This window comes from Diorhabda carinulata, chromosome 1, assembly GCF_026250575.1.
Source record: "Diorhabda carinulata isolate Delta chromosome 1, icDioCari1.1, whole genome shotgun sequence".
Lineage (NCBI taxonomy): Eukaryota > Metazoa > Arthropoda > Insecta > Coleoptera > Chrysomelidae > Diorhabda > Diorhabda carinulata.
Genome location: NC_079460.1, coordinates 32,358,736 through 32,386,581, shown reverse-complemented (window position 1 = coordinate 32,386,581; position 27,846 = coordinate 32,358,736). Strand labels below are relative to the sequence as shown.

The following is a 27,846-nucleotide window of genomic DNA, read 5'->3' as shown; positions in this document are numbered from 1 at the left end:
CGATTTAGAGTTCCTAATACAACAACCATATAAAATGTGACGAGCTCGTCCACGATATGGACCGTGAAGCCGGTGCTGTCCAATTATGATGAGATAGTCAAAAGCTGGGCGAATACTTTTTAGTCATTCAAATCAGTTATATAACTAGTGAACAGTTAATTATTGGAAATAGTAAGTAGTTATTATAAATATGCAAGTGTGCAAATGAATTAAGTAAGAGACATTCTGTATAAATTCGCCCTACAATTAGAAATAAGAGACGTAGTACAATAATAACCAATATTTTTGATATGTGGAAACACATTTTTGTATTTACCCGTGTTTTTTTTTTCATTAGGTTGTTATAAAAAATGAAGCATCCAAAATTTCTTACGATGTATATGTAGTTTAGTTTTATATAATTAACATTTCAGTCTAAAAAGAATTCAAATAAAATTAGATTTTTAGATTGGTCTTCTTACCATTTTTAATGTTCATAACAAAGGTTGATAATTCAATTATTTGATTCTACCAATGGATTTGTACCAACAATGCCAAACGTTTCTGAATTTCATTTGGTAGATCGTAAACATTTGCGAACGTCTACCTCCATTCCAAGTGCTTCCGATGTTTAAAAGGGGCTAGTTATTCGTTATCAAGTAATACAGATCAAGGAAGATAGCTTATGACTCAAAAAATTGAGAGTGGGACTTCAATTTTTCGTAATGAAAGAATAACTATTAGTGAGTTATCAGAAATAACACTATTGCCTTCCTAGAAATTGGTTCTAAAAACAATATAAATAAATCGCCGCTATGATATAAACATGTGAAAAAACCACCAAATTCTTCCATCATAACCGAGGAGTACCGGCTTCAAAATCCATGTCATAGACGAGTTCGTAACACTATGCACTTTGATAAATAGATTCTATACAAAGATTTTTTTGTTAATGCTATAATTTCAGAAGTGTATTGAGCTTAAAATGCCATGTTGATATTGGAATGTTTTCCCGTCTTCATTTATTAGTTTTGCAGTGAATTTTGGCGATTATTTTCATATATTATGATGTACTGTTTTGTTCATTTTTAGATAGGTTGATAGGAACAACCAAACTTTGTTTAAGTGCCAAAATTCGTGCTCCTACATCTTCTAACATTTCTAATTATATTATGAATAATCATGCGACGTCACAAGCAGCCAACTTTTACCACCATTTCACTTAAAAATCAATTCAATTTTTCTAGCGTCAATATCCATTAGCATCATTGAATAAGTTTCATAGATGTATTAACATGATTTCAGGTACAATTTTTCAATGAAACATTTCATAGACTTAAACTTACAGGTCATAATTTCAAACTAAAAACTACATAAAATATACTGGCAACGGCATTTTGCGTATCATTTCAGTAAACGTGTAGAACTTATAACTAAGTTTCTTCTCTTTTATGGCGAAAAGTATTAAATTGATTATTTTCTTCCTTATTCACAAAAATATATTACTGAGGTATATTTTGACAAAAAAAAATAGTTGAAAAAAATTAATAGAAATAATATTTTGAGCGTATTGAAACATATTGGTCGGTTTCATAAAAAGTGGTTGAACATATCGATAAAAAGAAACCATAAACAGAAGCCGTAATCATATATTTCGGTTTACATCAAGTTTTATTGAACCAAGAATATTTTGTAGTAAAATTTAATTTGAAAATATAAATTGTTCACAATTCATCTTACAGAGAGAAATATAGAAATGCTAAATTGAGTTCTTGGAAATATAGCTGATAGAATAATTGTATTAATGCGATATATAACTCTAGAGAAAATAAAACAATTAAGCTGCTTTTTGTGGAATGATATGTAGTAATCATTACAATACGAGTATGATGCTAGTTAAATCTTTTATTTTTAGAGTCAGGATAAAACAATCACTCAAAATTACGTTTTTTTTTTGTATTATTATATTCCAGAACAAGTCTAAAAAAGAAGCACTGCTTATACTATAGTTTTATACAACTTATGAATTAAGTTGACAGAAAGGTGAACCAAGGTGAATATGAAAATGATAAAAAGTTTAATCCAAAAATTATTACAAAGTGAATTTTGCATACGTTCTAGATGGAAAAATCTCAAAATCGATTCCAATCATTCCACTCTCAAGTTCAACTGTTTTTTCAAAATTTAAACTGTAACTTTGGCGACTGAAACTGAAATTTGCATACCTTCTCTCATTATGAGTCGAATTTTTAGAGAGCAAGTTCCCTATCCCTAAACCTTGTCAAATATAGATTGTAATGATATTAAAAGTACATCACCCCGAAGAAGTGATAATCTCTTATAGTAGTTGTTTCAAACTAAATCTCTCTTTTATTAGTTTTCATTATATAGATTAGTATTGCAAATCAACTTTCGAATATGTATAAATTGATTAGCAGAATCTAAAAACTTCCCCAGGGAGAATACATAGATAGTCCTCATCTATTTCCCCAGTTTAGAATATCCATATTATAATGGCGAGTTATCTGAGAAGTTTCAGGAGATAGATAAATACATGCCTAGAGATTTTATCTAATTCAAACAAGATTATTATGTATGCTTCCTTCTATTTTTCATCTCAAATAATAGTTTCTGTTCGCAAATTGTTTGACGGTAATATTTGGCTACCTGGAGTTTCTTTAAAATGGTCTGTTGAATCTTCATTGACCCAAGATCTCAACTCTACCGACAGTGGATAATACTCTTGAGCCTATGAAAATTAATCAAGTGATACATTCCGAACAGGCACTGACCTTTAGCGAACAGAAATATTATCCATCTCATCTGACAAACAAGCTTTAGCAGTATGTAAATCAAACAGCTTTTCGTGTGATGAAAATTCACTCAATGACACCAACTTTTCGCTGGATCTGATGATCCCTCCCACGGTCAGATTAACACAGGAGTCGTCTACTGTTAGCAAGAGTAACATTATGTCTATACTAAAAGAAACGGCTATTTTATCATTTTTCAAGCTATGCCTTACCTATCTACATAACCAACCATCGTCTGTATGTTTTGAAGGTTCTACTTTCACAAGTGTTAAGGTGTATTTGGCATTCGAGTGTCAGACTATTTATCCCACAGCTTTAAGGGAATCTACTCTAAATTTCATATTTTCATGGCATAAGCTCAGTTAAAGTGGATGATGATCCACCTACAGAACTTACATCACTTCGGAGCGGAGAATTAACTAACAATAAATTAGAGAGAAAATTAGCCGTTAGATTCTTCTAGGAGAAATTTTTAGATAGTAGGACTTGTTCAGGGGAACTATAATCCTTAGTTTCAAGGACTGTAATTGAGAATGGTTGTAATTAATATTCAGCCTATGCGCAACAAAATGGACGCGTTGCATTTGTTTTCGGATAAATTGGGGCTCCCTCAGATAGTTGCTATTACTAAACACTGGCTTCATGCAAATGAACCAGTTTTATAAAAAAATGTAGAGTTATTAGGAGATATAACAGAGGTATTTCAGCTCATAGTTTTGTCTTAAGGCGAAGACTTCTCAACTGTATTAAGTTATGAACCTTTTTTTTTATAAAATACAACAAAACCTTCGATTTATATATAATTTTTATTTATTTACCTCCTCAATAAAATATACGAAAGAGTTTCATGCTGTGATTTTAACATTGACTCTATTAATGATTGTGCCATTCGAAAGTCTCTGGTGAATATTTTTGAGTATTTTAGCTTAATATGCCCATGGATTAACCAACTCGAATTACTTAATTTCCTCAATTCTAGATTACATAGTTTTCGACTTCCTATTTCATAATGTGAATCACTTAGTAATTAATTTCGGTCTCTCTGACCATGAAGCAGTTTTCGCCGCATTTATATTGTATTACCTTGTGAATATCTTAAGGAAAACCCTCAGTTGGTCAGGAATTTCCCTAAACGAAACTACACCAAATTTCATAACTTATGTTTAGCAAATTATTGGATTAATCTTTCTGAAGATATTTTCTGTCTTCTTCGATAATACTACCAGGTACTTCAATACAGCCTATCATCTTTGCCCTCGTGAAACTAATCCTCAGAAATCATGGTCTATGAAAGAAACATGTACTTCATCTAAGAATATGAGATCACTCTTGTGTATCAAAAAATTCTAAGTCAATCCACACATACTCAATTATATTAATAACTATAAATTATTGTACTAAAAATATATCAAAACTATTACCACAATAGCATCTCTAGTGATAATATCGAACTTAACAATTATTTCCTGAACGTTAGCAAGAGTATTAGGGCTTAAATATCTCCAAACTGTAATGTTCTTTCTTTACTCGTTCCTTCTAAAAGAATACTGATAGTCAGCTGTCATACTGATAGTCATCCTTTGAAAATGGGGTTTTCTCTAGTTGTTCTCCCTGCACAAGGGTGGCGAAAAAAACACTAGTAACTATCTTTCTATTGCATTATTACCAATATTGTCGAGGATAATCGTAAGACTAATGAAAAACAATTTATTGTCTAATTTTTTCAGCCTTACAATTTTGAAAGCTCAACAATTTGGTTTCATACCTAATGGATGCACTAATGACGCAATGTTTTCTGTTCTTAATAAAATATACACCTCACTTAATAATAAATTTGGTACGACTTTTGTGATTTCGCTAGGGCCCTCGATTGTGTTGATCACGAAATTCTGATTAACAGACCAGAGTATAATGGTATCCTAAGTATTCCTTTAAAATGGTTTGTATCTTACCTTGAATGTAGAAAACAACTGGTATGAACTAGTGGTGAAGTTTCGAATAATTTGTCTGTTGAAAGTGGTGTTCAGTTTCAGGTCTTTTTTTTTGGTATTCATCAATGATTTCACAGACTCACGAATTCACATTATTTGCAGATAAGACCAGTGTAATCTGAAGTGGTCCAGACGCAAACGGTCTCTGTTTAAACACATAGAAAACTTAATTTTCATCCTACAAAGAAGTTTTATCACCTGTAAAACACAACAATGATTTAATACGATCCTCAAATTCGAATAAGCTTCTTTCTGTACATATTGACATTTGTGTCTAAATATCTCGATTCTAGTACTGCTTCAACAACTTACTACTCGTTCAAATCGTATCTTCCCTATGGTTTGCCTTTCTGGTTTGTCTTTTTGTTTGCATATATTCGAATATATCTTCAAATTACCAGAAAAGACCTATTCTTTTAAAAAAATACAAAATTTGAACTCTCCCCGCTCTTTCTTTTTAAAATACGTGTGCTGGTTCGCAAACACTTCACAATTCAACTGAGAGACCATTCATAAATACCTAGTAAAAGAAAAAAATTGTTCATTCACTTAACAATACCCGACCCTAATTTGGTACAAATTTCCATCACCTTCAATTCTGAATTCATTCAGAATTGAAATTGGCAAATACATTTAATAAGCTTTTGAGATTGACAAAGGCATTTCTGTTTATTATTTTATAGCAGAATTCTACAATCTACCAAACACTGGCATAATTCAATATTTAGTATGGAGTAAGATATTAATATTATATTATAATTATTATAAAGCAAAATTTTTTTTTTATTATCTAATTTAGAATTATGTCGCTTTGTCCATAAATTTGTGAAATTTTCTTGCGGCAATAAAGTTTATCTCTCTCTAAGTTAACGAGGAATTTCAATGAAATCGACGTTTACATAATCAAGAAAATTACTCCTACTATTATCGAATCCCAGCTCGCCAGCAGCAGTTTTTGTTTTACGTTCTCTACACCACCTGCTTAAACAGCTTTCTCTAAATTCAATTAACATGAAAACTTTGGGCTTTACGTCGAGAAGCTGACCTCAAATTGTTAATGCATATGTCAACATTTCAATTTGTTTCAGTTACATTCACATAGGACCGTTTATTGTAGAATGAAAATCAAGTCAAATAATATTTTTTCAGTTGATCAATTTTTCAAAAATATTGTTAGCATCAATTGCCTTTAATTATTAGAAGAAAGGAATTTATAACATTTTTACAGCCAGATAAAGGAAACAGAAATTAATTTGGCTCATAACCTCAATGAGTAATTTATCTAATGACTACATGAATTTCCATTTATATAATGAAGGAATAGGAATTTTTTTTCTTGAATACCCATATATTTCTCAGAAAAGGGATATAATTTATATATATATATATATATATATATATATATATATATATATATATATATATATATATATATATATATATATATATATATATATATATATATATATATTTCTAAAATTTCTCTCACTTGCAACAACATAATTCAAATAGATGAAATATACAAACAAATGGATGGTTGTGGTATGGGAGCTTTCATTTCAAGTGTTATAGTACAATTGGTAATGAAAGATCTTGAGGAAACGGTTCTAAGCAAACTTGATATAAATATTCCATTCTTTTTCCGATATGTAGATGATTGCATTACTGCTGTACCAAAGAATCAAATTGAAAACATAAGTTAATTTCCAATTCAAAAGATCAGTGATAATAAATTTTGGCTGATAGATCTATCCAACTATCAGATCTTTAGATTTAGATGCTTAGCTATTCAAAAAGCAAAAACTGGATTGAAAGAAAATAATTATCTGGAAAAAATGATGAATAATATATTCAAGAAAAGGATAAACATATACTACAATCAATTCAAAACCAAAACAGAAACGAAACATCAAAACAAAACATTTTTCCTATAACATTTTTCATTAATTTTTGAATGATTGCGTACCGTTGCACAGCCACAGGGTTCAAATTACGAAGCAAAATAATCGAAGATCCAACCTTCAATTGTAAATTTGCGGTGGCATGTCTGGCTAATCCAGTGAGTTCAAAAACTCTGTTGGGAAATTTACAGCTTCGCTGGCATCGCAAACTGTATCAATAGATTTGTATGATACCAAGCTCCCTGGCAACAACTGTTGTATCTTCAGATTTAAATCGTCAACGTCCACATTTTTTGCAGCTAAAATTGCTCTTTCTACAAGCCATTCATGATTTATATACTGTTTGTGTACATCGGGAAATATTATTAAGGATTGTATTCATCACCCTATTTGGTGATGTACACTTAAATATATGCCTTAAAGCTCTACAACATAAATGGAGCGATATAAGTAAAATATATACTATATATATATATATATATATATATATATATATATATATATATATATATATATATTATACATATTTCTTATATTGTATTTGACCATAATTTCAGTCCCTGACGATGAATACATAGTATTCGAAAGCTCGGAAAACAAATTGTTAGTAAGTCCACTTTGGTGTTTCCTTGCCACGTTCCCAATAGAAAACCGCTCATGTATAAAAAGACTTGTAGAACACGATCGATGCTTCCAAATAACTTCTTTAAAATACATATTTTTTTCACTCACCAACTATAATCTTGTATTGTGAATGATAGTTCTATACAAATCTTCAACAATAACAATGCTGTTTCTGGATTAAGAGCATCCTTCATAATCGTCTGAAGTTAATCTGGTCACAACCACAATTACAAATTATTATTTAACCCCATTAACGCCATGATAATAAAAAAATCACAAGACTATACGGTAGATGTGGCACCATTGGATTAGATCCATCTTCACTTTTGCTGACGCTCGCTATCAATTTCTAACCAGTACTGACTTTGTTAACTGATGTCGGGGCTATACTTAAATACCATTCCATACTCTTCTTCAATGATTTACCGACTTATCCAGCTCCTGTCGTCGCTCTGAATGCGGTTGAGAGCTTAACACAATAATTGTTCAAAACTTTCGCATGTTCAAATCCTTTCGTAACATCTTGTGGACGGTTTTTTTGCTTATATTCAATTCATCAGACAACACATGAATGGTAAGGTGCCGGTTAGATGAGATCAATATGCGCAAACGGTCGACATTCGTTACAAGTGGTAATGAGAGCTCCTCCATATTGATCGTCTTCCTCTGATTCATGCGCATTTTTGAACGTTTTCTAACTTTTCTTTCATCTTCAGATACTATTCATTACACGACACAACTAAAACAGCTTCTGTTGAAAAATACATACAAAACACAATCCAAACACATAATCGACCTCAAGCTGCGTTAATTGCGCAGATGTGGCCGAAGTGACGATGTGTCAGGTGTTCCATAGTTATGACTAAATTACCGAAAATCAATTGTCACAACTTGTATGATGGAGATAAGCTTTTTTTATTTTTATAAAGCAATTATCAGATATTAGTTGCGTCGATCTTCTCTCTTATATTATTACTTAAAGTCGTATCAATTCTGGTAAATCTTCTGAATGGGGATCCAGCTCCAAAAGTATTTGTTCCGAAAGCTATTTTGCATATAGGTTTCTTAATTATGGTGGAACGGTATTCTGTATCCATTCAGTTTTTTTAAAACATGTGTAAATGAAACATTGACGTGTTTACATGTACATGTACAAACGAAATTATCCAAACAAATATACATCTTCCCTTACTGAATATGCTTGCGTGTCTTTGCGTGTGCTTATATGTATCTTATTTTTTTTATAAAAAAATATTCATCCTCTGTCCCTTCCAAAACAGAAGCATATGTTATTTAGAGCGAATATATTGTTCAGAGGCTATCAGTTTTCCTCCAAATACTAATAATACTAGTAACAAATAAACGTGTATATTCTATACCATTTAAAATTTTAATTCTGATACGAACTCCATGGCAGCAAAAAAATCTTTTTATTAAGCTCTTATTGCTGAATTAGTAAATAATAATCTGTTCTATTTCTATAATAACCACTAGAGTTGAATTTCTTTTTAATTTGGTAGCCATCATTCATGAAGCAGATTTCATCTGAGTGTACATATTTATTTTAAAATCATTTGAAATGAATCCTTTGAACTTTGTTCATTAACTACCCGGCACACTTTCAAATAGGAGCACAAGCTGTGTCTACATAACATTGTTGATGATCACATAAATCCGATCTAAACTTTATGTCGAACAGAAAAATCATTTAACACAGCTTTATTTGACATTTTCCATGTGCCATATAATTTTTATCTCGATGGAACTTGAGCTTAAACGTTTACGACATTAAAATACTACTTTCAATAAAAAAGTTCAACTATCATTTAATGTATGGAGTTTATCGTATCTAAATAAAATTTCGGACGTACTTATTCGAGACATATCAAATTTTTGTGAATAAAATGTTTACGGATGAAACCAAATAATTTAGACAAGTAAATAAATATATAGACTATTTTTCTTTTCACTGTATTCCACAAAGGCTGAAAAATAGGAAACTTTCTCATAATTATGAGAATCTTAAGATATCACATATCAATAGTATTATCCCACATGTATAAATATGTATATACAAATAATAATTTTGAAAAGTTTTTAGAAGTATAAGCAATCTTTCTCATATTTTTGCGTATCAATAAGTGCCCAGGTACACGTTTTTACCAGTGATATCTTTATCGTGATTTGTTAGTCCGCATTAGGACTAAACTAACATCAACATGCAATTATATACAACCTAATTTCGAATTCGTAATACCTACAAATTATTATTCTGCTGCGTTCCGTTTTCGTAGTGGAGAGAAAATTTATCAAATTTTGTGGACAAGAGAAAAATCAAAGTAAAATTAATCTCATACAAATGATATACTTATACTCTTCAGGATGTACTACATTTTCATTTAATACCTTTGTGTAGCATTCATTCTTCAAAACATCCCCAAATCATTACCGAGCCTATGCTGAGTTTAACAGTCGGGTTAACACTTGGATCTAACATGCGTTCTTCGTTTCTTCTGCAATCAAACACTTTTCTCTTATACCCAAAAACCTCAAACATTGACTTATCACTTCATAAAACACCCCCCCCATTCTTCATGCGTCCAATTTTTATGTCCTTTAGACCACTGCGGCCTCCTTATTTCATTTTATCTGTTAAAAGAGGTTTTTCACTGCCACCCTTCTAAGAAGCCCTGCTCATCTCAATATCATTTACACTATAAAAGTACTCAAAGGCAGATTCCTAGATTCAATGATCTGCTGCTATTCCTGGGCGTTAGTCTCCGAGCACGTATAATGATCAATACAATACATCTATTTTCAGTAGTTTCGAGGCCGCCCTGAACGTTTTCTGTCACCTAGATTCCTGGTAGATGCATATTTTTCACGTTGTAGTCCATGGTACGTCGAGGTATTTTTAATTTTGCGGTAATTGTACGGTTACTTTTCCCTAAACTATCTGGCCGATTAATGCATGAGTTTCAATTGATAGTTAATTGGATTTAACCATAAAAATTATAATAATAATAAGATTTCTAGATAAAAAAAGTATTTTGAATTGACATAATTTGAAAGAAAGGAGATCTACGATTCGGGAAAAGTAACCTAACCTAACCTAACAATTTTTTCTGAAAATAAACTTTCACATATACCAAATAGCCCATATTATTTCGACAATAAAGGCTTAAAATGATCTCCACTACTAGTTCACTAGAAGAAAAAAACTTTACTTGTTTCAGAATTTTATTAGTCCTGAATGTTTTGTCAATGAACAAACTCATGATAATGAAACTTTACATGTATCTTTATTAGTTCTATTTTGATTTTGAATATTATATAAATCATGGAACTATCCTTTTATTGATTAGATAAGATATAAAGGATAATGATAACGTTCATATTCAAGCGATTGTCTAATCTCTGAATACTTCTTTTGCTCAAAATCAGTCCTAGAAACTTTAGTACCAATTAAAACAAAACTTCTCGTAATTATATTCATCTCTGTCTCTCTGTCTCTGTCTCTCTCCCTCTCTCTCTCTCACTCGCTTACTAATGATAAATTTTATGCCGTTTTCGAATGAAATTTTCTTAGGTGGCTATCAACCAAAAGCATCAAATTATCATAATACAATCGCAGTGGCGCCTCGTTTGAAAGATAATTCTGTTATAATTGCAGTACAAACAATGTACCAAGATTGAGATTAATTATTTTGTTCAAATTAATGCAATTAATTGAATTCGGAAATGAAGTGTTTACAAATAATATCAGCTTCTGAAATATACGTGGCACCATAAGAAAATATTAGAACTATGCTATGAATTGGTGTAGCACTGTATAAAAAGAATATTGATGAATTGTATATATATATATATATATATATATATATATATATATATATATATATATATATATATATATATTATGTTCACTTTCTCGAATTCTACCAATAATAATAGTTATACTTTAAGAAATTGGCGATAACTCCATGACCCATCTATTGTTCTTAATTAGAAATTGCAAATGTCTTTCTAAGTTTGCTGTTAACATAAGTGGTAGGTATAGACAATTTTTCATATTCAGTTTTGCAGAAACTAGGAAATTAAAAATATGCGCATAAATATGCAAATAATTTAGTCAAAATATGCACAAAAATGTTGAAAATTTGCAAAATAAAATTTTCGTAAATCAATTAATTGATTCATAATCAAAAAGCAGACATTTGAATTCTTTTAACGTAGGTAATAGACTAACCTTAAATATGCATTTATTACACGAATCAAATTATCATTAGTTGTAAAAACAATGTACCAGTGAATGCATTTTTAAAAAATTATGCCTTTTGTTTTGCTTATATCATTTTTTAAATTGTTTTATTAGTTTTACACTCCGGGTTAATGGCTAATTAGAATCCACTATTTGTGTTATTGGTCTAAAAAGGAAGTTTTTTTATTTCTATGTTTTCAAATAATTGCTCAACATTAGTAAGGGATAAGAAGATTCGTCAGAATATTCTGTAATGAAATGTTTCAGTTGACAAAAATTCTCTCAATTAAAAAAGCGGCTTTCCACCAAGTATTCAAAAGCAAAAGTTTTCTCTTGTTGGTCTGTTTGAAATTTTTATCGCATAGTATCTGCAATGAAGAAAATATTAAAATTTAAAAGCAACAAAATCAATACATAGATATAAATTTCTAACAAATAAATTCAAAATTTAAACAAAAATGAGTGTCCAAATAAATCGAAATCGGTCGATATATGTTATTTTCTCGGATAAAAAACGTATTTGCTTCAGTATAGCAGATTTTTAGTTTCTGTCTGCGAAAGCTCTACATCTTTGGAAATTTGTTAGCATTTTGTGCATGTTATTTGGAAAAATTCATAAATGATGAAAAATATGTGAAATACTCTTCTCATATATCAGACCTATATTCTCAACTATTTGTATAATAGTCACCCGTCGATCGTTGCAACACTAGATTATGGGCTTTCTTAACATATTCGTGTACGATATCGTTTGTGAGTGCTCTACCTGCATCTTTGTTTGTTCACAATGTACTAGATGAACGCATAAACAAAACTTTGTTATTTTATTATGTATTATAAGTTTTTATTGGTCAGTAAAATTTGTTAAAAAAGGCATAAAAAGGTCTATTGATAACTGCTAATTTTTTCCAAGTCATAGATACAATAAAATTTGAATTGAACTCCTGTAGTACCATATTTGTTTTTTTTTCAGAAAGAGGTACAAATCGCATGATGCCTAAAAATAAATAAAAAACGACTTATGTCTCGTTGTCTCGTTGTTTTTTTAGGTGTCTTATCAAATCGTAAAAGTTCCAATATACTCTCGTTTAAGTTGAAGTTGTTTCCCTAGAAATGATTTGTTATCGTAGTTTTCCCTCACAATCAGATTAAAATACTATGGTAGTGACGTTGGTATTACACTTTGTGACGTAGTGACGTTATATTGCCTTTTTTCTATTTAGAACCCTGAATTCTTCAGTCAAAAGTCTCGCAAAAAATTTGGCACTCGCCTAATTCATAAATCATCCGTTAAAATGCTTTGCGCGGAGCATACTAAATTTTAAGTTCTCTACTAAGCTCTCTAATAGTCAATAGCCTCTTAGAACATAAGGTTTTGACCACCTTTTGCATATTTTCATCTGTTTTTCAAATTGAAGGGTATTCTAACCCTTTCTCTTTCTTTTTTCTTACCATTTCTAGATCACTCATGCAACTTGTAAACAGTATCCTAACTCCAGCGATTTCTTGAATTTTAGAACAGAACTTAATATTGTTGATGCGTCATTCAAGTACGAATATTTCACAACCTCTCTAAAGTGGATATAGTAGCAGGCTGGTAAGCCCGAACAGGCTCAAAATTTTTTCTGCTTGACTCACCATATGAGACATACCAAATAAAATATGTGCAACATAGATGATATTGTTAATGAAATTCGTAAGTATAAATGTCATACTCATAGTATGAAATATAATTCAAAAAAATCAATACTATGCTTTGTAGGATAATAATGATTTCCTACTTTAGTAAAAGCAGGATTTTTTCAGAAAATCATGTTTACTAATCAAAAGTAAAATTAGAATAGTATAATAATTAGAAGTTATGTTTTTGTTGTATGAAATTCTTTATTATGCATAGAAGTTATAAAAATAAACAAAATTCTATTGTCAACTTGGAAACAAAATCAACGGAAAGACTGGGAAGCTGAAGCTTCAAACTATATCGAAGATAATGAACCTGTTTAAATTTTCACTATTCGGAAGTGAACTAAACGCACACATCTAAATCTCTTCCCATTAATTAAGAGGTCATAAAAATTGAATTTGGTCGAATTATATGAAGATATTAAATGGGTTAATAATAATATAATATACCGAACAAATTACTTCCAGGTTTATATAGTTTACTATATATAGATTTTTCAGTATAGAATTGTACCGATCTATATTATAACATAACAATTTATCCCACCAACTCTAAATCAAATGTAATATCAATGTTTATGTCTAGGCTATCACTTTTCCTGCACTTTTCCTGTATATGTCCAAGCTTGAACCTAAACCACTAAAATTAACCATTTTATGGCATAACTCATAAGGATTTAGGATGGGACATTTTATTTTCAAAAAATATATAAACGTCTAAGATTTTATGACCTTCATTAAATTTATCAGCGACACCATAGCTAGATTTTACATTATAGACATTAAGTATTGGAGACTCTTATCTATACAATTTTATGATTCTTACTGTTTGTGTGTTTTATTTATACAATGTAACGACTTTCTGTATATTGAAGCCACAAATGTATGAATAAAGAGACAACTGAATATAATGTGACATAAAGTTTCCATTGTGATAAACATTGAATTGTTACGCACTTAAAAGATACAGAAGCTTCACTATTCAATAGAAAAAATGCACATATGAATCGAATCCACGTGCTTTGGTGACTATATTTCTGAATTTTCTCACAAGAGGACTATCTACGCTAGATATTTTCAAAGGATTACTGATTTGCTTCTGAAAAATGAAGTATGAAAATTGATGCCACGTAATCGAATCACTTCCTACGTTGATGAATAAATAAACATGAATAGAAATAGCTAAATCATCAAGAATTTTCAAATTGTTCACAACAAACACTTGTTCGATTAATTCATTACATAATGCGCATTTTGTGTATGTTATGGTAAATAATGTAAATTCTCAAGAAGCTAAAGGCCTTCATGCTGAAGAAATCCCAAACGAATAATTCCTCTTTATTCCGTATTAGTAGGTATACACTAATTCTTATCAAGTACTTTATATAAAAATTTAGTCTACAGAAACAATTGCCTTAACTCTAAAAACTATCAGTCACACAAGCGTGTGAGAATTTTCTAATGAGCAGCAATTATACCTTTATTATATCTAAGGAGTTCCAGCCCTTTTACCTCAAGGTTTTCTTTAGCAAGTTGCATTTTAGGACTGCATTACATACGAAATACAACGAAATTCTCATTTTGTCAATAATATATTCCTCACCCCAGTTTTCTCCACTTTCATCATTTAGTACAAAAACAATAATAGATTGAAAATCGAGAGAATATTATTCGGAAACATTGATATTGAATATATTATTGGAAATGCAGAGTCATCGAAAATTATTTCAAACATTTGTGAACAACAACAAAGAAAAACTTTCGATTGCACCACTTTCAATTTTGCTCAAATTTTCTATTTCTCCTTCTAGTTTATTCTTCTGTAGTGGTAGCTAACAGTATTTTCATTATATGTTGTTCAGAGTACACTGCTACCAAAAAGAGCTATTGTGTCCCCTTCTTGCTGTAGCGCTGGGGATGCTGTGATTATAGCTCATCTATTAATCTCACTTTTGGGTTGTAAGATAGCGGTTGCAGTCAAAAATCTGCATTTTCGCTTTCACAAACTGCACTTTGTCTGTATTGTATTACCTAACATCTTCAGGTGTCTATTGAGGTATCAATGTCCCATCAAGACTCCTATTTTTGTTGTGATTTTTCTTACTTAGGATTATATATTCAATAAATCTTCTTTGGTTATAAATTTCCGGAAGTAGCTTCGCTTATCTCAGCACCTATAGCTTGTTTCAGTAATTGATTTTTAACTATGTAGAACGTTTTGTCTTTGACATGACTGTCTAATATTTCATTTCTCTTCACTCCAGTGTGTTTTTGCCTAGCTCCTTTTGCTTGCCTAGATATTAAGAAACCAGCTTGGATCCTATGACGTCGCAGCTAAGAGCTCTAATAGCTGCTTGGCTATCGAACAAGATAATAATCTCATCTACAAGTTGAAGTAATTATGAATAAGATAAACAATTATAATCAATAATAAATGAAACTGATCTTAAATTTTGAAATATAAGATACCAATTTTCAATAAGTTTTATCAAATAATTTTGCTAGTTATGAAATTAGTACAAAGTGTGAAGATTTACATTCATATTAAATTGTCAAAACTTTATCAATATTGGCTAGTTCCTAACATATTATATGCTTAGAATAAAAGCTCTAAGGAAAGTTTAAATATCCCGCACATAATTAGAAAAAAACTAATATAAAACAATCAGAACTAGAAAAAGCAGGTAACAATATGAATAAATTTGTGTATGGTATTAAAAGAATATCACTGTATATAGATGAGTGTAACGAAGTTTCCATTCTCCAAATTTGCTTGCTAATTATAACCAACTGATATTAAAAAAAGAGCAAACTGAAAATGGAAATCTCATCTGCATTTCAACTGTAGTTTGAACATTTAATGTGAGAAGCTACATTTTTAATTTGAATATTTTAGAAAAAACTGTTTCTTTTATATTTATGATTTTAATTTAACACCCTATTATTCTTAGAACAAAAGACGCATTTTTAATCATTTTCTCAATATAAGAATACATTTTTCAACCTCTACACTCTTACTGTAAAAATGGTTTCATTATACGGAATGACGAACATTAATAAAAAATTATGTGGCATGAAATACGCTACTAAAAATTTCAGAAAATCATAAATAAGAAAAATGGACATTTTAAATGTAAATGCGGGTTACTTAACATAATGTATGGAAGTTGAATAATGTGGAGGTTAATTGTAATACATAATAATGTATCTTTTTAAATTTTATGGATACAACCAAGAAAACTACATGATAACATTCTACTTGAGAAAACTTTACATCATAAAAAACCTCTTTTCCAGTATTGGCACAGACATTTCTTTTTATAATGTATTTAATGAATATGCATGATTAGAAGAACGATTCTTGCTTCACTAATGAAGTTCATTGCGGTATCTAAAGTAGATTTATTTGTGCTTGCTAGGAGAGAGCTAATATTTATTGGGAGTGCAAACTTACGGTAATATTCATACATTATGTGGTCTATAATTTAACTAATTGATAATTGCATGTACATACATGATAATTTTGTGGTAAGTATCAGCTTTATATAACAATTATTCCAAAATTTTAAATGTGTTACTTTTTCACTCAAAAGACTTTTTTACTTAGGCTCTAATAATTACAAGAAGTTCAAATCTAGTAGTAAGGAGGAATCGGGGTAGCAGAATTAGTATTTTATCACTAACATGGTTTATAAACTGCATGTTGCTTCACTGGATATACAGGATCTATTGGGAAAGTAATAGCAGTCATTTTCCAAATATTTATCCATGAAAATAATACAAACGTGGCAACTTTCCGCATCTCCACGTGACAAGGTATTTCAACTAGCAATATGCACACTTTAACGACCAGGAGCTGATTACCAATTTTTTCCCGTGTTTTCAATATCCCTCACTAAATTTACCACAATCCGTAAATTTTCAAAATATTTTCATTTGTTATGATTCATCACTATGTGATAATTTGCATAATTTCTCACATTAAAGAAAATGTTTTTGTTAGGAATAATCAATATAATTGTAAGAAAGAATATTTCTGTTTTCCATGTAAATAAACTTAATTTTTGAGTTCATTTCCAAATTTTAGCATTAATGTTTAAGAAAAAAATCATTAGTTTCTTTTTCTTCTGTTAATTAATCCAACAAAAGTACTTGATTTTTTAAATCACCTCACGTACAGAAATAATATTCATTTATCACTCTCCTGTCATTTGTGTTTCAACATCATACCAAATATGATTATTTGGATTGGAACAAAGATTTACTTTCCATCTACTTTTATTATAACAACCAACTTTGCTCATGATTATTCAATTGTATCTTGTTATCCAACCGAAGTTATATCAAAAAGATTGTCAAATATTTTATTCAAGGAACTTTGAAACAAATAGTAAAAGGCTATCATATTTGACTGAAATCTAATTCCACTAAGATGATTATAATAACAGACAAGCATTTTTAGGTAGTTGAGAATAATTATAAATCAATGGAAATTGTGTAGTTGTTAGATGATATTGAATATGTTATTGATAAAATTAATATCTAAGATACTATAATACACAAATTATGTCGTTGGTTAGAATAAACCCTGAAATGAGAGTTTGAGCTATATTTAAACATATAATAAATTTTTCGTATCTCTTGATATTATAGCTATAGTTAATAATAGTCGGTTTTCGAGGTTGCTACAGAATGTTGCATTTCTAAACGTTTACAGTTTTAGAGAAATAATTAAATACTTTGAGACAATTTTAAATATATATTCAGAGGCAGCCGTTTTATTGAAGAAAAGATATAAAATAAAGTGGAAAATATATTTTGTGTCAACTTATTAAGCGTGTCTCGTATAAGTCTGTGTAAAACATGCAATAAACATTTTATTCCTTCAATAAACCAGAGCAATTTCTAATTAAAGTAGACTGATGACTCCCACTGGGACCATAGGAACCTAGCTGTACGCAAGATTAGCACTTATATACTTTATTGGTATCTTAAAATAATTTTTCCGCATTACCCAATGTTGATAAATGATATATACTCAAATAGCTTTCAAATAATTCATTGTATAAAAATATGTAACATTTCCTAAGACTAGATTTTATAAGTATTAATGCAACAATGATAACTGAGCCGATGTAAATTTTTATATGCCATTAATCACTATCCTAAGTAGATCGGTTGTTGTGTTGAGGTGACTTTAACTGCGATACAATATGTTGAAAACAGAACGTTTGATCTTAGATCAATAGAATTCCTTGTGAATAAATAATTTTTGTATTCAAGTCACAATTATTCTTTTTCAATTGAAATAGCATATATTTTGCAATTTGTAATTAATTAGAATCAAATTATCAACTAGATTTTATTTCAGTTGCCTTAGGTATTTTGTCATTAAAATGTTCGATCACATTTCTTGGGAAGTTATGGGGTCTTTTCGGAAACTATGATTGTTCATTGATTGAATTAAGCGGGTCGTAGTCATATGATAGGATCCTTTCTACTCAGGCTGGCCGGTGGGAAAATGCGATCAGCTTTTTTCATTTGTCTAGGTTTTTCTTCTATTCCCCTTGAATGGCTGACTACTATTAATTCTCATCAGAAGCGTAATTGATAGGTTATTGAGGTTTGAGGCTTTATACTTTTAGCATTTCGGCATAAAAATGTAGCAAAGTATGATTTTGGTCTAAATATAATTCATATTCGTTTTCTATGAGCTCATTTCAATTATGTACCTAAAAAATGATTAGTGTAACTACTATCAGGCTTAACACCATCCTGTTATTTTAACTCGAATTTTCATCTTTTATTTTCCTTAGTAACTAGAAATTTTCATGTCAGTCTCGCTTGTGCTATTCAATGTCGTTCTTTGTTCACAAGTCACATCTATTTATCTCATTATTAATTCCGAATCAGTTAAAGCGGTTGTTGAAACTAAAAGTTCGAATTAACTGATTTTGCTTTATAAAGATCGCAACAATATTCAAGTTTGGAACATTTAACACATCAATTACAAATATATATATATATATATATATATATATATATATATATATATATATATATATTATATATTATTATATTATATTATATTATATATATATATATATATATATATATATATAACAGTAGTGAGTAGTCTAAAAGTCAGTTGGTAGGGGTAAACTTTTCCCGTGATCACAAAATCTTTCGCGGTAAAATAAAATTACTATTATTACTATCAACTATTTCGGTATCGATTCTTTTTCTGATACGTGAATAGAGCTAAGATTTCATATTATAGTACTTCACTTGAATCACTATGATTATTAAAGTCAATAATGGGATAAAGAGATTGTGTATATATTAATGAGGACTCATATTAGAAAATAAATTATATTTTGCTTGAGATCTGCTTGAGAACTCCTACTAATAAAACAATTTCACTTGTTTACACCTAATGATATCTTTACTGTAATACCAATTCTTATATCCAGGTCAGTTTACAGTTCTTCCCTTCTCTTCAGCATCGATCAGTTTTGAGAAATTTGCTACGGCAAGCCGATGCGACGTAGCTTCACCCAGATAAACCTATCAAAGCAAAAATCTCTCTTTGGATGGACATCATTGTCTCAATTGGATTCTCACTGATGAGAATACAACTGAGAGAGAGGTAGAGAGAGAAAAAAACATTGTCCACTGTTTAGAGTTGAAGCAACTTTGTATTGTTCAATGAAGTACGAATATGATCGGATGTTTCATAATATACTTATTAATGGTTTTAATATCTCAATTCTTCTCCAATACCATTTTTTATTCATCTTTCTATTTGGGGTTCTGATAGTTCAGTATCTCTTCACTTTTATTGTTCTTCCATTTCATAGAATCATCGGTGAAAGAGGAAAACTATTTGCCACTATTCTTTTTCTCGAGACTTACATTCATTTTTTGCCTTTATGCGATTATTTTTGCCTTAAGGAACTACAAAAAGAAATAAATCTAGATAATTGCTGGGAAAGTCTATTAAAATCTTTGTATTCTCTCTTGAATCTATATTTTTCAATTTATTGAACTCACAACGTTGATAAGGTTATTATTTATTAACTGAGCTTTAGACAAATTTTTTGAAACTGCCTCAACAATATTCGACTCTTTTTGTCACTTATATTTACGTGACTATTTATTCATTATCTAACACAACTGTTAAAAACTCATTACATGAATAATATTTTTTATGTCGAATCCTTCATTTCAGTCACTTCATAGATAAATAAAGCATGAAATGTTGATCACTGTTAGGATCAATATTTGTAATTAATATAATGGAGCATAATGTCGCTACTGGTCCGTCATTTACGTTTTTTAATACATGGACGTCATCCTCAATATGTGTTATAACTTTTTGATTTAAATTATCTATATAGGAAATAAATTCACATTCCATATGTCTTGAAAATAGCTGGTCACTTATATATTGTTCAACGTATGAGGGAAGAATAAAAGCATAATGAACACGAAACAACATGAATATACAATTTCTATTATTGGCCTTTGTGAAGCGTCAGATTATATGGTTGCCGAGTAGCATTTTTAGATGTCACATCATATAATTCAAAGCTACTTACTAATACATTTTTTATTTTGTTTTTTTTTGCTGCATCATCAATTTTTTTGTGAACCTGAATTAAAAAAGTTGACTACGTCCCGGCGAATAATCCTCCATAGCTACCCTGTGGATCCTTCTTGGATTTTGCTTTTAATTTCACAGTTACAGTAACTCTAATCATGGAGATTTGTATCAAAAAGGTTATCCGCAAAAATTAATTCGTCACAATTTCCAGTTTCTTTAGTCTTGATTGAATGGTTGGGAACTTTTATTTTTACAGATTCAACGTATTCGACAGAATTTACAAGCAGAAACGTGATCTGAATACCAGAACTCTATCTCTGATAAAAAATGTTTTCTTTTTCTCTGTCGGTTTCCAGATCAGCACTAGTGATAGATTGAACGCTAGGACTTGAGTGATTAACTACGATAAAATATTTTATTTTTGATAAAATACACTGAAAAACTTCTCACAACACTTCAGACTATAATTTAACACTTTAAGAGACAATAATTTTTTTAAGTAAATGCAAATTTAGTGGAATTTTAACAGAGATGAATTCAAGTGTATAGTATATTCAATGGAATCAAACTTTCTACAACAGAAGTGAACTAATATGAAAAATATCAATTTTAACTCAAAAAAATTATGGATAGCTTTAAAGACTAATAACAGGAATTACATGAAATTTATTTATTGATTTATCCAAACTTTTTGAAATATTAAATAATATCGTTTACAAACATATGTATTATATAAATTGTAAATGATAAGGTATGAAACAATTTTTTATTTAATTCCTTATTTAAATATATAGCAATTCTATTCCATCCCGATTCTTTTCCTAATCTTAAAAATATTGAATTTTCGGCCAAATATTTCTCATAATTTGAACAGTTCTCAATACATTACCAAGAGAGTTTCTCATAAAAAATTATGGTATTATTCATACAAGGAATGTTTCTATTAAGATCACTAGAAACTAAATAATCTGTTCAGTGATATGAAAACAGATTCATCACGTTGATAAGTTTCAATTAATTAATTGGGAAATAGGAAAAACAAACAAAACGTTCATTAGTGAGAAACATATAAAGTTTGAATAATTTTCAATTGCTTAATTAATTAAGTAATGTCGTAGTCGGATTTTACTAAAAACGTTTTATAAGAGCGCCAATTATGAGTTTACTCGCAACCAGTATCTAAAACGAGGATTCATTACTGATATGATTGCATAACTTTCTGAATTTATGATACTTAAAACACTGACAATTAGTATATAGATGTTGCAAACATGTACATATATTGCAATATTTATTAGAAACAATCGAATAATTATTATAAGCTCTTGAAAACTGTAAAATTTTTTTCAATTGCTTTCTATACAACTACTTCCAATATATTAATAACAAAGTAAAAACGTGCTATGAAAAAAAGCTGACTGCGTAAAAATTATATCTGAATGAGTAAATGAGATAACATTCTCATTGAGTATTCTAATAATAAAACTTATTTACAAATAAATTTAATAAGAACAATTCATATGCATCTAATAGGAATGATTCACAGAACCACATCACAACCAGCATATAATTAAAAATTTACGAAATTTAGAAATGAATGTGTAATAGATGAATTATTTCTGATAAATCTAGGTCTATTTTCTTCGATAAAACAATTCTTTTACATCTCAGGGAAGATTTAGAGTTCGGAAAGGAACTTCTTTTTAAGCAGAAAGAAAGAATCGCAAAGCAAAATGTCAATATAGCAGAGCTCTATCCTGTTATGACAAGTAAAAATTTCCCATAACTTGTAGGAACAACAATACAATTTATATATATAATTGTGGAGCTTTGAATAAGATATGGAGTATATCTTTGCAATCAACAATATGCCAAGCTTATCCTAAAATTGTGAAAGGAAAGCTATAAATATACCTATTACTATGGTTTCTGTATAATAACTAGATATATTTTTGGAGAAATGAATTATTCACTAGCCCTTCCTTGTTCATCCTTTGATCCTAACGCCCAATCGCCATCTCCTGAACTGTTGAAATGTTCCAGCACATAAAATATATCTGTTGCAGCCAGTGAATGAAAATACGTAGAAATAAATAGATTATTCTCTTGGTTTTTTCAAATGAATCATCCTGTATTTTATGTGAGTATCGAAAAGTACTATCAACACACGTCTTTTTTCATCTGACATTCCCTATACCTTAAATTATTAGTCTTGAAAGATTTTTATTTTTCTGAGCAAAGCAATATTATGTACTGGTTAGTACTGTAAAGGTTGAATTGCAAATACAAACAAAAACAAGTGTATCACAAATAAATGACATGTCCATCATGATAGACATGAGTCGCTAATGAATATGTGGGAAGTTATTTAAACAAGATATTTCACATACTAAGTTAGGCAATTCATTGATGGGTATTTAACGAATTATGTCTTTGGACTATGTAATATCTGTTTCACACTTCAAATTATTTTTCATTAAAAAGTATGTAGATGATATAACTTTAATCCTTCCATATAATGAAATTGATAATTTATTATTTTACTTCAATAGTTTCGATCCCTATATACAATTTACTATAGAAAAGGAGAATACTGAAAAATCGTTACCTTTTCTTGATACTAAATTTATAAAAAACGAAAATAATGAAATTTTAATTGACTGTTTTATGAAAATATATATCGTCTGCATATCTGAAGCTTTCGGTGGTAAATTGAACTATGTGTGCGTATTTATTTACCTATGAGAACTTCCCATGTGACGTAGAAAACTGAAGTAGATGAAGAATCCTGCTGTATTCGATTGTATTTCAATTACATTTAGTATTGTTAGCTGGATATTGGAGATGATGAAAGATTATTCCTAACATATCAACGCTAATTAAGATAAGATAAGATAAGTAAATAGAAAATAATATCAAGACCCTATTGATTTCCAATTATATTCATTTCTACTAAGAATAAAATTGGAAACGAAGAATCGAACAGGAAGACAATATGGCTAGGTATAAATTAATTGGAGGTTTGTAATAGCATCATAGCATCTCCGTTCACATTAGGTATCAAGTACAAAAGCATTAGAAACGATTTTCCTGTGTATTATTGTTTATTCACATTAAACTTTAAAGTAACTTTATCTAAATCGCCAGATTACTGCAAAATGAATATACTTTGAGGTAACATAACTTATAAGTTATATAAAATTCAATCATATCAATTAATTATTTTAGAACCATATAATTAATATTCTCTCCAATATCATTGCAGTTGTTTTGGAAGGAAAGAAAATGATAAATGTGTATTCTGAAATTTTTGAAGCAGCACAGTTGTATGAATGTTTGTACATTATCTATTGATTGATAATAATTTTGTTTCTCTTCTAAACTTGAGACCATTAAAATGACAAAACTGGCAAAAAAATGAAAAAACCGATATAATCAGTAATATTATACTTTTCCTTAAATCTACCCCTGATGAAAAGAAATCTTGCCTTTTACTGCACGTATACCTTGTTCAACCCAATAAATCGAATGAAACTCAACAAATAACAGGAAATTTATTAGTGGTAGAAGAAGTGGAAATTTCTGAACCGAAAGGAGGCTTCTATGATGTTCGACAAATACAAAATTCTGATTGGATGATTCTTAATAATGATTTGATCTTGATGAGATTTATAGATACTTTATATGTTTGTTCAGTATATGAGAATATTTTCTCATCTCAACTGTTAATAGAAAGTCCAAACTAGCACATTTTCACATGGAAATATTTTTTGGAGATAAGATATATAAAAGGTATTATAAAACCATCTTTATTAATTTGTATAGCTGATATTACGTCCAAAAATATGGGTAGTGCTATGCTAAATAAAAGTATATCATATATTTTGGAAATGGTTTAATTTAATAATTGGAAGCTGAAGCAAAACTTACTCCCACTAACATTCCAAAACTACACTATTGAAATGGAGTAGATGGCGGCTTGAAATTATTTATCACTATGTACTTACTCCCGTAAAAAGTGTAATATGAACGCCTTAATGTAAAACGACAGATATTTAAAAATTTGTGTTCTCAATTATTCACTTCAAGAGTTGAATCCCTTATTAGTTAGCTTATAAAGTATTTCTTTATTGTTTAGTAAACTATCGATTAACTTAATTCTAGATTACCTTTTATGAAGGGATACTTAAACTTGAGATATTGAACAATGGAAAAAAATTCCCACATCTAAGAAATGAGAGCACAGTTAAATCAGTATATAACTAATTATCTTGGTTGAAATTGTTCAGAATGTAATCACTTCTGTGAAAAGCCTTTTGATTTTTCGAAGTTATCAAGTCTAAGGATGTTATTTTAATATGTTCCGTTGTAAAAACAATGTCACAACAGCAAATTGTTGTAGGTAAATATACTGCCATTTGTAACATTGCTTTGTTGGAAACCGTTTATGGCTCGAAAATGTTAGATATTTATAGATTATTCGAAATATACTCATTCTCTTATTATAACAACTAGTTCATTTTAGTCATTTTGGGTATCGTTTTTCAAATCGTTCCCTTTGGTTTGCATCTGAACTAGTAACAAAATAAGATATATACTATTTTCTGAAACGTCAACTGGTATATAAGAAGCTTTCTTTATGCACTATGGTAACTAGAAGTATAGGATTCCGTTATTAATTGCTAGTGATCGTTACTTGTCAAGACATTTTGTTTTGTATAGTGTGAAATAATGACCGCAATTTAATCAGGTAACATTGATTTGTTGTTGAATTGAATAAGATTTGCGGACGATATTTAGCTATAATTTGGGAATTCCCTGTGAAAACTAACAGTACATCATATTTCCTTCCTTCGTTGTTAATAGGTTTTGTTATTTCGTGTTACTTATCTACTACTGATCCAGTACGAACAAAACGATCACTAATCTTTCGAATGTTTGTATTTTTGGACAACTCAGAATAGCGCTGTTGATATATTCTCGATGCAAAATAAACAATTTTTCATAATTTCTCTCAACACCAAATATGTTCTTCCGTTATGTTTGTGAAATTTGAACTGTTAATACACCAACCTAGGCTCTTGATAAATGACAGTTTTCCATAATCATCATGAATGTTTATTATGAAATAATAGAAATATTGTTGAGATATCAGATTATTCTAAATTGCTACAATTATCGGCAGTTTCAATTTTTATTTAAAAATTCCCTATTCAGACGGCTCATTTTCATCTAGACCAAGATGATGCATAGCCAATAAGCTATTACTATATCATGATCAGATTAAGATTGAAATATTGTAACTTAACTTGGATTATCTTTTGAAATATTTGAAAATAATTTTAAAATCTCCAAGGTCCCAGATTGAGATTACTTATCAATGATTTAAAAAAAGAATTGCAAAATATAAAAATCGAGAATATGAAAACCTTTCAGTTCTTCTTCTTCTCAATAAAATTGATTTCTTAATAAAATATGACACGGCTAACAAAACTGAAGTAGCTATAAGCTTCACAATACTTTTTATAATTCTCCATCAAAATAGCAAAGGAATATTTTTAGAAATAATAAAATTTTAAAATGAAATTTTATTGAAACAATTATTAATGTGGAAAGCTGCAGTTAATATAATATGTTATCTGACTCATTCATCCAATATATTCAATGATTACTTTAAAAAGTGAAGGTAGTATAAGGGTAAGAAAAAGTATCAATTACATTTTTTTCCTAAGCTATACGAAAATCACACAAGAACATCTAATATCAGGCATGGTTCGGAGCTGTATAGGAGGGTAATGGAGCTGTATAGGATGGTAATGGAGCTGTATAATTGGGTAAATGGAAATATTGAGCCTTCTAGATTCCATTAAAGAAACGGGACTACAAGAATATATCATTGTTTTCCAGCTCACTTTTATTCACTGGAAAAATAATTTTGTTATCCACGCGCATCAGGCAGTGACGGTGTAGTGGTAGTAAAAAACGAGTTCATTACTAATATCATTTTTTAAATCTTATTTTTATTCGTAATTTTAATGCAATCTTACATTAATCAACAATGTTCACTTCATCAATTCCACATTTTTATTGCTTATTAATTGGAAAGAGATATTGCAATGGAGAAGAGATACCGTTTAATACCACATAATCAAGTAGTTCACAAACTATTTGATTATTGTTGATAGAAAACAATGAATTCGATAACCTAAAAGGAATTTATGTCTTATTTTCTATATATTAAGACCTGAAAAAATCTGTTAAGAGCGGTTCGTCTGCTCCAGACATTAAAACCGCCTTTTGTTCTTGACAATTAGCATCATTTTGGATAGAATCATCTCTACAAATACCGTAATAACTCCATGACAATAAGACGTTCACAAACGTATTCTAATCTAAACTAAACACACAGATCATCACGTTCTTCGCTTTCTAGCGTCCGTTGTTCGAATTCCGCTTTCATAAATTAATTATATTATAAAATCTACCACAGAATAAAAACATTGGATATTTTGATGTTGGTATATTCTTATAAGGAATAAATTCAAAATTGTATCCATTTAGTGTTGCGACTTTATATAGAAAATTGTTTCATTCTTTTGATGCTGTTGATTTGTTGATGAAATTTATAATGAAGCTATAATTTGAAGTTTCAGATTATATATAAAAAAATAATACAAGAACAGGTCCTGAGTTCTCTCATATTGGACGGCTCATAATGTAATCCATGTTTTTTAGCAATGAGAATGTATAGAAAAACTATTGATTTCGCGGCAGATTTAGACCTCGTTAGTTTATGTTTCGACGTTTCGGCGGTTACTACACATGTTTATTATGTTTCAATAACTCAATTAGTCTTCACTTGTAAATTGTACCTTGGGCACCAGTCAACCAAAGTCCATAGTCGTGACAATAAAACTTGAAACTGATTTATAAAACTTTTTTGACCTTGTAAATAAAGAAAGACCTCAAAAATATCCATTTAAGTTCA

At 29.6% G+C, this 27,846-nt stretch overlaps 1 protein-coding gene across 4 annotated transcripts in view; it reads right to left on the bottom strand.

Moving 5' to 3' along the window:
• The window catches only part of LOC130899883 (5-hydroxytryptamine receptor-like), a 350,025-nt gene that overhangs the window by 174,203 nt on the left and 147,976 nt on the right, over window positions 1-27,846 (bottom strand). The window contains exon 1 of one of the 4 annotated variants that reach the window (XM_057810062.1): window positions 4,745-4,776. The exons of the other annotated variants lie outside the window; for them this stretch is intronic. The gene's annotated coding sequence lies outside the window, so the exon portion shown is untranslated. Of the gene's footprint in view, window positions 1-4,744; window positions 4,777-27,846 lie in introns of those variants that run through there. 4 annotated transcript variants of the gene reach the window in all.